Consider the following 12,149-nt stretch of genomic DNA (forward strand, 5'->3'; position numbering starts at 1 on the left):
ATTGGGTATTTTTTCCTCCTCATTTATATTTTTGGCAATATAGACAAACTAGAGATTTTTTATTCCTTCTATTTTCAGCTTACTAAATACTCTGAATTACACTGGGTTTTTAAAATAGAATGTTTTGGACTTTGTAGATATATAGTCATCTCACCTGCAAATAGAGATCATTTTATTTCTTATAATGTTAATATTGTTATTACATGATCTGGATTCTCCAAAACAATGTTGAATAATGATTATGACAGACATGCCTGTCTGGTTCTTAATTTTCGTGGAATTGTCTTTAGTGTTCCCTATTAATATGACATTTGCTGTTGGTTATTGGTAAATAGTCATTAACCATTAACATGTTTAGGGTATTTCTTCTATTCCTGTTTTACATAGCATTATTACTAAAAGTGGCTCCTGAATTTTATCAAATGTCTTTTCAGCGTCTATTTACAAAATAGTATAACATTTTTTTTTCCTTTAGTTTGTTGACACGGTGAATTAGAGTGGTAGATATTTGATGTTTTGAAACAAATTTGATTTTCTGGAATAAATCCTACTTGATCATGGTGTAATAAGCATTTGATACATTGCTGGGTATTATTTACCAGTATTTTATTTAGTATTATTGCATTTACATTACAAAATGAAATTGTTTTTTTCAAGTTTTGTTGTTAAAATTATGCTAGCTTTAAAAAATGAAATTGTGTGTTTTCAATCATTTTTCTGTGTCCTGGAACAGTTTAAATAGCATTAGAATTATTTGTTCTTTAAAAATTAGCTAGTAGTGAGCTGTAAAAACAGCCTAATCCTGGTGACAATTTTTATGGTAGATCTTTAATCAGCTTTCTTATCTCTTCAAGGGTAATTGGTTTATTCAAGCTTTCTATTAAAAAGGAATGTATATTTTCTGTGAAATACAAAATTTAAAGCTTTTTCTATTAACAAGCTTCTTGATTGTAGTATTCAGATGCTTTATGTCCTTCCGTGTTGCACGTGCGTATGTCTTAGGTATGTTCAATTCTGAAAACATTGTAATAAAATCATCATCTATAACAGTTCTAAGTTCTCTTTGTATTTTATTTATTTTGAAAAATTAAAACTTAATATGGAAAGCATGAAAGATATAAAAAACGTCCGTTTTTACCTTCATCCCAAATTAACAAATGTTAACATTTTGGCATATTTGCAAAATATAACATCTCCATCCACTGCAGAAGCACACACTATCATGAATTTAATGCGAATCTTGTCTATGCCTTATATATTTACTGAAAATATAAACATAGTTGAAAATAGTATTGATTTTGTGGTTTTAAAAAAAATTTCAACATGAAATTTTTTTATTAACTTTATATCGTGACATTTCTTTTAGTTTTTATTGTATGGAATCTTCTTTTTTTTAAAATTGGGATATGGATTGCAACAACAACAAAAAAACAATAACACTGACTTTAGAATGCAAGTTGCTGTTCTAGGTACTTTTGCCACTCCTAACACTCAGGGAGTCTTCACCCTAACCACAGTATTGGCAACTGAATGAAAAAGACAAAATTTCAGCTGTCAAGAAGGTTTTATCCTGGCTGTAGTGAGACATTTATCTACCACCAACCCCTGACCACAAGACTAGAAATAGACCTTATGTTTTCCCATAATTTTGGAGTTATCCCTCTTTATGACACTCGGATTAGGGCTAGCGCCAAACCTGGCACTTCTTTTATTTATTTTTTTAACATCTTTACTGGATTATAATTGCTTTACAATATTGGGTTAGTTGCTGCTGTATAACAAAGTGAATCACCTATACGTATACATGGAACCCCATATCACCTCCCTTTTGCATCTCACTCCCATCCTCCATATAACACCCCTCTAGGTGATCACAAAGCACGGAGCTGATTTCCCTGTGCTATGCAGCTGCTTCCCACTAGCTATCTATTTTACATTTAGTAGTGTATATATATATCCAAGCCATTCTCTCACTTCGTAACAGCTTACCTTTCCCCCTCCACATGCCCTCAAGTCCATTCTCTACGTCTTCGTCTTTATTCTAGTCCTGTCCCTAGATTCTTCAGAAACTTTTTTTTTTAAGACTCCATGTATATGTGTTAACATACAGTGTTTGTTTTTCTCTTTCTGACTTACTTCACTCTGTATGACGGACTCTAAGTCTATCCACGTCACTACAAGAAACTCAATTTCGTTTCTTTTTATGGCTGAGTAATATTCCATTGTATATATGTGCTACATTTTCTTTATCCATTCACCTGTCGATGGCACTTTGGTTGTTTCATGTCCTGGCTACTGTAAATAGAGCTGCAATGAACATTGTAGTACATGACTCTTTTGGAATTGTGGCTTTCTCAGGGTATATGCCCAGTAGTGGGATTGCTGGGTCTTATGGTAGTTCTCTTTTTAGTTTTTTAAGGAACCTCCATACAGTTCCCCATAGTGGCTGTATCAATTTACATTCCCACCAACAGTGCAAGAGGGTACCCTTTCTCCACACCCTCTCCAGCATTTATTGTTTCTACATATTTTGGTGATGGCCATTCTGAATGGCATGAGATAATATGTCATTGTAGTTTTGATTTGCATTTCTCTAATGATTAGTGATGTTGAGCATCCTTTCATGTGTATGTTGGCAATATGTATATCTTCTTTGGAGAAATGTCTATTTAGGTCTTCTGCCCATTTTTGGATTGGATTGTTTATTTTTTTTCATATGGAGCTGCATGAGCTGCTTGTAAAGTTTGGAGATTAATCTTTTGTCAGTTGCTTCATTTGCAACTATTTTCTCCCATTCTGAGGGTTGTCTTTTTGTCTTATCTCTGGTTTCCTTTGTTGTGCAAAAGCTTTTAAGTTTCATTAGGTCTCATTGCTTTATTTTTCTTTTTATTTCCATTTTTCTTGGAGATGGGTCATAAAGGATGTTCCTGTGATTTATGTCATAGTGTGTTCTGCCTATCCTTTCATCTAAGAGTTTTATACTGTCTATCCTTACATTTTGGTATTTAATCCATCTTGAGTTTATTTTTGTGTATGGTGTTAGGCAGTGTTCTAAGTTCATTCTTTTACATGTAGCTGTCCAGTTTTCCCAGCATCAATTTTCAAAGAGGCTTTCTTTTCTCCATGGTATATTCTTGCAGCTTTTATCAAAAATAAGGTGACCAGGGCTTCCCTGGTGGTGCAGTGGTTGAGAGTCCGCCTACCGATGCAGGGGACACGGGTTCGTGCCCCAGCCTGGGAGGATCCCACATGCCGCGGAGTGGCTGGACCCATGAGCCATAGCCGCTGAGCCTGCGTGTCTGCAACTGGAGGGGTCACAACAGTGAGAGGCCTGCGTAACGCAAAAAAAAAAATAAATTAAAAAATAAATAAGGTGACCATATGTGCATGGGTTTATCTCTGGGCTTTCTATCCTGTTCCATTGAACTATATTTCAGTATTTGTGCCAGTACCATACTGTCTTAATTACTGTAGCTTTGTAGTATAGACTGAAGTCTGGAAGCCTGATTCTTCCAGTTCCATTTTTCATTCTCAAGAATGCTTTGGCTACTCAGAGTCTTTTGTGTTTCCATACAAATTGTGAATTTTTTTGTTCTAGTTGTGTGAAAAATGTCATTGGTAGTTTGATAGGGATTGTATTGAATCTGTAGATTGCTTTGGGTAATATAACTATTTTCACAATGTTGATTCTTCAATTCAAGAACATAGTATACCACTCCATCTGTTTTTATCATCTTTAATTTCTTTCATCAGTGTCTTATAATTTTCTGCATACAGGTCTTTTGTCTCCTTAGGTAAGTTTATTCCTAGATATTTTATTCTTTTCATTGCAATGGTAAGTGGGAGTGTTTCTTTAATTTCTGTTTCAGATTTTTCATCATTAGTGTATAGAAATGCAAGAGATTTCTGTGCATTGATGTTGCATCCTGCCACTTTACCAAATTCATTGTTTAGCTCTAGTAGTTTTCTGGTAGCATCTTTAGGATTCTCTATGTATAGAATCATGTCATGTGCAAACAGTGACAGTGTTATTTCTTCTTTTCTGATTTGGATTCCTTTTATTTCTTTTTATTCTCCGATTGCTGTGGCTAAAACTTCCAAAACTATGTTGAATAAGAGTGGTAAGAATGGACCACCTTGTCTTGTTCCTGATCTTAGTGGAAATGTTTTCACTTTTTCACCATTGAAAACAATGTTGACCATGGGTTTGTCATATATGTCCTTTATTATATTGAGATAAGTTCCCTCTATGCCTGCTTTCTGGAGGGATTTTATCATAAATGGGTCTTGAATTTTGTCAACAGCTTTTTCTGCATGGATTGAGATGAGCTAAAGTTTTTCTCCTTCAATTTTTTAATATGGTTTATCACTTACATTGATTTGCATATATTGAAGAATCCTTGCATTACTGGGATAAACCCCACTTGATCATGGTGTATGATCCTTTTAATGTGCTGTTGGATTCTGCTTGCCTGTATTCTGTTGAGGCTTTCTTCATCTCTTTTCATCAGTGATATTGGCCTGTAGTTTTCTTTCTTTGTGACATCTTTGTCTTGCTTTGGTATCAGAGTGATGGTGTCCTCATAGAATGAGTTTGGGAGTGTTCCTCCCTCTGCTATATTTTGGAAGAGTTTGAGAAGGACAGGTGTTAGCTCTTCTCTCAATGTTTGATAGAATTCCCCCGTGAAGCCATCTGGTCCTGGGCTTTTGTTTGTTGGAACATTTCTAATCACAGTCTCAATTTCAGTGCTTGTGATTGGTCTGCTTGTATTTTCTATTTCTTTCTGATTCAGTCTTGGAAGATTGTGCTTTTCCAAGAATTTGTCAATTTCTTCCAGGTGGTCCATTCTATTGACATATAGTTACTTGTACTAATCTCTCATGATCCTTTTGTATTTCTGGAATGTTAGTTGTTACTTCTCTTTTTTCATTTCTAATTCTGTTAATTTGAGTCTTCTCTCTTTTGTTCTTGATGAGTCTGGCTAATGGTTTAGGAATTTGTTTCTCTTCTCTAAGTACCAGCTTTTAGTTTTATTGATCTTTATTATTGTTTCCTTCATTTATTTCTGATCTGATCTTTATGATTTCTTTCCTTTTGTTAACTTTGTAGGTGTTTTGTTCTTGTTTCTCTAATTGGTACAGGTGCAAGGTTAGGTTGTTTATTTGAGTCGTTTCTTGTTTCTTGAGGTCGGACTGTATTGCTATAAACTTCCCTCTTAGAACCGCTTTTGCTGCATCCCGTAGGTTTTGGGTTATCATGATTTTATTTTCATTTGTTTCTCGATATTTTTTGTTTTCCTCATTGATTTGTTCAGTGATCTCTAGGTTATTAAGTAATATATTGTTAGCCCCCATGTGTTTGTATTTTTCACAGACTTTTTCCTGTAATTGATAACTAGTCTCAAAGCATTGTTGTGGGAAAAGATACTTGATACAATTTCAAATTTCTTAAATTTACCAAGGTTTGTTTTGTATTCCACTAGCACTTGAGAAGAAACTGTATTTTTTGTTTTCTGAATGGGATGTCTTATAAATATCAATTAAGTCCATCTTGTTTAATGTATCATTTAAAGCTTGTGTTTCCTTATTTATTTTCATTTTGGATGAACTGTCCATTGTTGAAAGTGAGGGTTTAGAGTCCCCTACTATGATTGTATTACTGTCAATTTCTCCTTTCATGGCTGTTAACATTTGTGTTATGCTTTGAGGTGCTCCTGTGTTGGGTGCATAAATATTTAAAATTGTTATATATTCTTCTTGGATTTTTCCCTTGATCATTATGTAGTGTCCTTCTTTGTCTCTTGTAATAGTCTTTATTTTAAAATCTATTTTGTCTGATATGAGAATTACTACTCCAGCTTTCTTTTGATTTCCATTTGCATGGAATATCTTTTTTCATCCCTTCACCTTCAGTCTGTATGTGTCCCTAGGTCTGAAGTGAGTCTCATGTAGACAGCATATATATGTGTCTTGTTTTTGTATCCATTCATCCTGTCTATGTCTTTTGGTTGGAGCATTTAATCCATTTACATTTAAGGCAGTTATCCATATGTATGTTCCTGTTACCATTTTCTTAATTGTTTTGGGTTTGTTGTTGTAGGTCTTTTCCTTCTCTTGTGTCTCCTGACTAGAGAAGTTCCTTTAGCATTTGTTGTAGAGCTGGTTTGGTGGTGCTGAATTCTCCTCGCTTTTGCTGGTCTGTAAAGATTTCAATTTCTTCGTTGAATCTGGATGAGATTTTTGCTTGGTAGAGTAATGTTGGTTGTAGTTTTTTCCATTTCATCACTTTAAATATGCCTGCCACTCCCTCCTGGCTTGCAGAGTTTCTGGTGAAAGATCAGCTGTTAACGTCATTGGGATTCCCTTGTATGTTATTTGTTGCTTTTCCATTGCTGCTCTTAATATTTTTTCTTTGTATTTAATTTTTGATAGTTTGATTAATATGTGTCTTAGTGTGTTTCTCCTTAGATTTATCCTGTATTGGACTCTGTGTGCTTCCTGTACTTTATTGACTATTTCCTTTCCCATATTAGGGAATTTTTCAACCATAATCTCTTCAAATGTTTTCTCAGTCCCTTTCTTCTTCTCTTCTTCTGTTTTTTTAATTCTTCTTTTCAGTGGTTTTTCCCACTATTTTATCTTCCAGGTCACTTATCTGTTCTTCTGCCTCAGTTATTCTGCTATTGTTCCCTTCTAGAGAATTTTTAATTTCATTTTTTTGTTGTTGTTCATCAATGTTTGTTTGCTCTTCACTCTCATTACTCTTAATTCTTTGTTAGGTAGACTGTTGATTTCCTCTTGATTTGTTTTTCTGGTGGGTTTTTACCTTGCTCCTTCATCTGCTGTGTGTTTTTCTGTCTTCTCATTTTGCTTAACTTACTGTTATTGGGGTCTCCTTCTCCAGGCTGCAGGTTCATTGTTCCCATTGTTTTTGCTGTGTGTCTCCAGTGGCTAAGGTTCGTTCAGTTCGTTGTGTAGGCTTCCTGGTAGAAGGCACTGATGCCTGTCTTCTGGTAGATGAAGCTGTATCTTGTCTTTCTGGTGGGCAGAACCATGTCTGGTGGTGTGTTTTGTGGTGTCTGTGACCTTATTGTGATTTTAGGCCCCCTCTCTGCTAATGGGTGGGCTTTGGTTCCTGTCTTACTAGTTGTTTGGCACAGATGTCCAACACTGTAGCTTGCTGGTCGTTGAATGAGGTTGGGTCTTAGCATTGATGTGGAAATCTCTGGGAAAGCTTTCACCATTTGAAAGTATGTGGAGCCTGGGCGTTTCCTTTAGACAAATGTCCTGAAACCAGCTTTCCCCCTTCAGAGGCACAGGCCTGATACCTGGCCAGAGCACCAAGACCCTGTTATCCACACAGCCAAGTACATGGGGAGTTTTTTGCCTTTTGGGAAGTCTGAGGTCTTCTTCCAGCATTATGTTGTTGTTGTGTAGTAGTTGTTCCAAATATAGATGTATTTCTGATGTATTTGTGGGGAGGAAGTTTATCTCCATGTCTTACTCCTCCACCATCATGAAGGTCTCCCCAGCTGACTGATTTTTAACAGGGTGCCAAAGAAATTTAACGAAGGAAAGAGAGTGTTTTCAACAAACGATACTGGAACATCTGTGGCAAGCTCTGTGAATGCATGAAGATTCCCATAGCCCAAAGCCAACAGCTGCTCCTTTGTCTCCACCTGTCCACCTCCGAGGAGGATATGGGCAGCCCTGGCCCTGTTTTAAGAGTTTGAGACATAGCAGTGGACAAAACAAAATCTTTCTTTAGCACATGGTCTTTTATCTTTCAAGTAATCTTCAGTCCAATAACAAAGGTATAAGGTGGGTATAAAATGTTACATAAGAACATAAAAAAGTGTGATAAATATCATTAAAGTCTTAGAGGGATGAATATGTACTATATGACAAACTGTATAGTTTGTCTTTAGAGAACAACAAAAAATACAACTGTATATAAATTTTAGGTATATGATAATGCCTCCTGTTCCTTGCTCTCTCACTAGGCCCCAAGTCCTGAACCAAGAATTATATTATTCCGTGATGACATTGGGCTTTTAATATACAGTAAGAGAGAGAGGCTCAGCCCTGGCCTAAAATCTGGAGATAGAACAGTAAACAATCTAAACAAAATCCCTGCTCTTTTAGAGCATATATCCTAATGGGAGGAGGAAGACAGCCACCACCACACTTATATCCCTGGCCTTTAGGCCTCATATTGTCTCATCGTGATTTGGAAATATCTCACAACTTTTTATTCAGACATAGCAAAGTTTCACTCTAGTTCTATCTCTGTTTTAGAGGTTAAGTATACAGCAGTGAGCAAAATATGGAACCATGTTTCAGTGGGAGGAAAACAGAAAAAAAGATCAATGTAGAATTCTGTGTTCACCAACTATGCCTTTACCCCCTAACTTTCTGGACTCCTCGACTAGAACCAAGTTTCAGACTATTCCATGATAATATTGATATCATACCTGGTTGCTTTGAGTCAGAGGGAGGCTCAACCTTGACCAGGCAGTGAACAAAACTGCCAAAGTCTTTATTCTCTTGAAACTTACATTCCTTCTATTTGGAAGAGCCAGACAGTCATCTCCTTCTCCTTGGACCACCAGTCTAGAATAAGGTCTTTTATTGTTCCTTGGTGATATCAGAGTTCTCTCATATTCTGACACTAAATCAGAGGCAGGACCACACAATGGTCATGACACTGTTTTAGGAGAGGAAAATAGCCAGAAACAAAATCCTTGCTCCCATAGTGCTTACAGCTTACATCATGCTGGGTGGAGATAGATTCCCATCTTCTTCCTCCCAACACACTTCATACATACGTCAGGCTGTGATGATTGCTTTGAAAAAAAGGTAAAACAGCGTAAGTAAAGTGACAGAATGGGGTCTTGGACATGCTATTCTATATATATATGGATAGAGAAGTCCTCTCAGAACAGACGGCATTTGAGTAAACACCTGAATAAAGTGAGGTACAAACCATGTTGCTGATGCCTTCAGATATAATGTGCCAGGAGGTTTGTGATAGCAGTCTAGTGTGGCCAGATTGGAAGTGAGCAAGGAGGAGAATGGGAGTAAATGAGATCAGAGAGTTTGTCAAGGGCCAGATCCATGTACAAATCTTGTGGACCACTGTAAAGCATTTGGAATTTATTCTCAGTGAGATAGGAGATCATCCGTTTTGAGCAAAAATATGAAATTGTCCCAGTTTCACTCATTAAATAATCTGATTTAAAATACCTCATTCATCATCAAACAAGATCTCACTTGTGCTTTGTCTCCTTTGCTCCATTGGACTATGGGTCTTCTTTGCTCTTTGACATCCCTGGAGAACCCCCCATTTCTACTGTATCCATGCCCTGGCTCTGCCAGCTTGCTAACTCTGATTCCCGGTTTCTTCAGATAAGGAGATTGAAGAGAGATGAAGTCAAAATGAGTATTCAAGTTTGCATACCTCCAGAATTCCACCAGACAGTCTTGAATGATGTGGTAAAAATGTCAGAGACTGGAACAAAGGATTCTATTTGAATGGTTGCAACAGAAATTCACATAGACATTTGTAAGCTAATAATTTTTTAGAAATGAATGTTAAGGACCATTGTGAAGAAGAATTAATATTGCAGCTGATTAACTATGTAAGGAAAGACCTCTGGATTATGATTTATCTGTGGAGATTAGAGAGTTAAGGTGTGGGGTGGGGATGGGCAAGATTTTGAGAGTGTGAATTTAAAAGGAAAGAACACAGAATCAAAGGCTAAACTAGTAAATATAGGTGTGAAATGATCTTCCTTTTTTCTCTTTTAGTCTGTATCTGAACAGGCCCAAACATGAGAATGAGAGGTAAAAGGTCTATACTGTCCATTGTTTGGACAAAATCTTTTTTATAAAGATAGAAAAAAATCATCAATAAATTGGCTCTTTATTTTACTGAACTTATTAATTCTGTTTCTGGATTTACTCATGACTTCTTAAACCATATTCAGGGCTTTTGAAAATGAAAAGAATTCATGTTTTCTTTCCTTCACTTATTTTCCACATCCACCCTTCATTAAGTATTCATAACATAAAGAATATAGGCTCGTTTTTAAAGACATCTTCTAAATTATTCCCAAAGAAAGCTACATACATATGTGTTTCTCAGAAATCAGGCTTTCTGCTGTAGTTACTTTGATTAGTACTTGGTTACTTTATCTTTCATTTATTCATAAAATGAAACAAAATGTGCAAGACATTTTTCTAGAGGGTATGTTGGAATATCATGATGAATAACACATAGTCTTTTATCTTTCAAGTAGCCTTCAGACTAATAAGGTGTGTATAAAACTGTACAAAACAACGTAAAAGGAATGTGATAAATATCATTAAAATGTTAGAGGGGTGCATATGCACCATGTGAATTCAGATGTATTGGTGTATAGTCAGCGTTATCCAGAGAAACAAAACCAATAAGATTCATTCATTCATTCCTTCATTCATTGTAAGAATTATCTCATGTGATTATAGAGGCCAAGAAGTCCCATGACTTCTTTTTTGGTTGTAGAAGGTTCAGATGCAACAATTCATGTTAAGCAATTCATGTTAGAAGGAATATATTGACTTGACCCCTAGAAATTTCACTGAGGTAGAAGGCCCCTTAATTTTAGTTGTATTTATTTCTCACCCTCTAACATGCAAATGTCTTACTAATGAATATAGAGAAGTTGCTACTTCTTGATCACTGGGTCCAATCAGCATAATGTCATCAATGTAATGGATTAGTGTGATATTTTGTGGACGGAAAAGGTGAACAAGTTCCCTGTGAACAAAATTATGACATAGGGATGGATAGTTGTCATACCGTTTCAGGTAGGACAATGAAGGTGTATTGCTGGCCTTACTAGTTGAAAGCAAACTACTTCTGGAGGACCATATGGACAAGACTGGAGGAAAAAATCATTTATTAGATCAATAGATACACACCAAGTATCAAGAATTATGTTAACTTGCTCAAACAATGAAACCACATCTGTTACAGGAGCTTCAATTGGAGTCACCACCTGCTTAAGCTTATGATAATCCACTAACATTCTTCAAGATCTGTCTTCTGCACAGGCCAGATAGGAGAGTTGAATGGGCATGTACTAGGAATCACTACTCCTGCACATGTTAAGTCCTTGATAGTGGCACTAATCTTTGCAGTCCTTCCAAGAATGCAGTATTCCTCTTTTTATTATTATTATTTTAATATGGAATGCTTCACGAATCTGCATGTCATCTTTGCACAGGGGCCATGCTAATGTTCTCTGTATCACTCCAATTCTAGTATATGTGCCGCCGAAGTGAGCACAAGTATTCCTCTTAATTTACTAGTTGCTCAGAGGTAATTCTAATGGCTTCCACTTAGCCTTTCCACCTTTATATTCCTCATTCCACAAATTAGGAAACCTATGTGGGGATTCTGCCAACTGCTAAGTATGTCTATTCTAATAATGCATTCTGGAACTGGGGAATTAATCAGGGGATGAGTTCAGGAACACACTGGGCCCATTGTTAGACAGATATGAACTAAAACTCCATTGCTTACCTGACCTTCATTAGCCCCTACTCTGATTGGAGGGCCACAGTGATGTTTTGGGTTTCCTGGAATCAGTGTCAGTTCAGAGCCAGTGTCCAGTAGTCCCCAAAACATCTGATTATTTCCTTTACCTCGATGTACAATTTCCCTGGTAAAAGATAATAGGTCCCTTTTGGGAAGTCCCTTTGGGAAATTTAGCAATATAAAATTTTGGTAGTGTATTGGTGTCTTTCCTTTAAGGGCACCCAGTCTCCCTTTAATTCAAGAGGTTCTGGTATATTAATTGGCTCGTTATGGGAGTTCATTGAGGGCCTGTGATTCTCTGTTTTTGATCCAAGTTATACTTTTGCTTACTTACTTAGAACTTTTCTGCTTATATAGACCAAGTAAAAACTTAGTAGGCTTCTTATCTATTTCACTTTTAGGAACATCATGATTAGCTAACCAATGCATCAGACTATTCTGATTGCTGCTTTGACTCTGCTGTCCATTACAGTAGTCACTTCCACCTTGCCTTTGGCAGTTGAGTGCCACCACTTGGCCCCTAATACCCCTATCCAATTACCTCAGTCACATTTATGTTTTCCAA

The 12,149-nt window shown here is 36.4% G+C and overlaps 1 non-coding gene across 1 annotated transcript; it reads right to left on the bottom strand.

The window, feature by feature from the left end:
- Window positions 1-11,225: 11,225 nt before the first annotated feature.
- LOC113615557 (U6 spliceosomal RNA) lies at window positions 11,226-11,332 on the bottom strand. Its single transcript, XR_003431049.1, has one exon. It is a non-coding gene; the product is annotated as a U6 spliceosomal RNA (small nuclear RNA).
- Between the last annotated feature and the right edge of the window lie 817 nt (window positions 11,333-12,149).

Source organism: Aethalodelphis obliquidens, unplaced genomic scaffold, assembly GCF_003676395.1.
Source record: "Aethalodelphis obliquidens isolate GAN/ISIS:26980383/991018 unplaced genomic scaffold, ASM367639v1 scaffold119, whole genome shotgun sequence".
Classification (NCBI taxonomy): domain Eukaryota; kingdom Metazoa; phylum Chordata; class Mammalia; order Artiodactyla; family Delphinidae; genus Aethalodelphis; species Aethalodelphis obliquidens.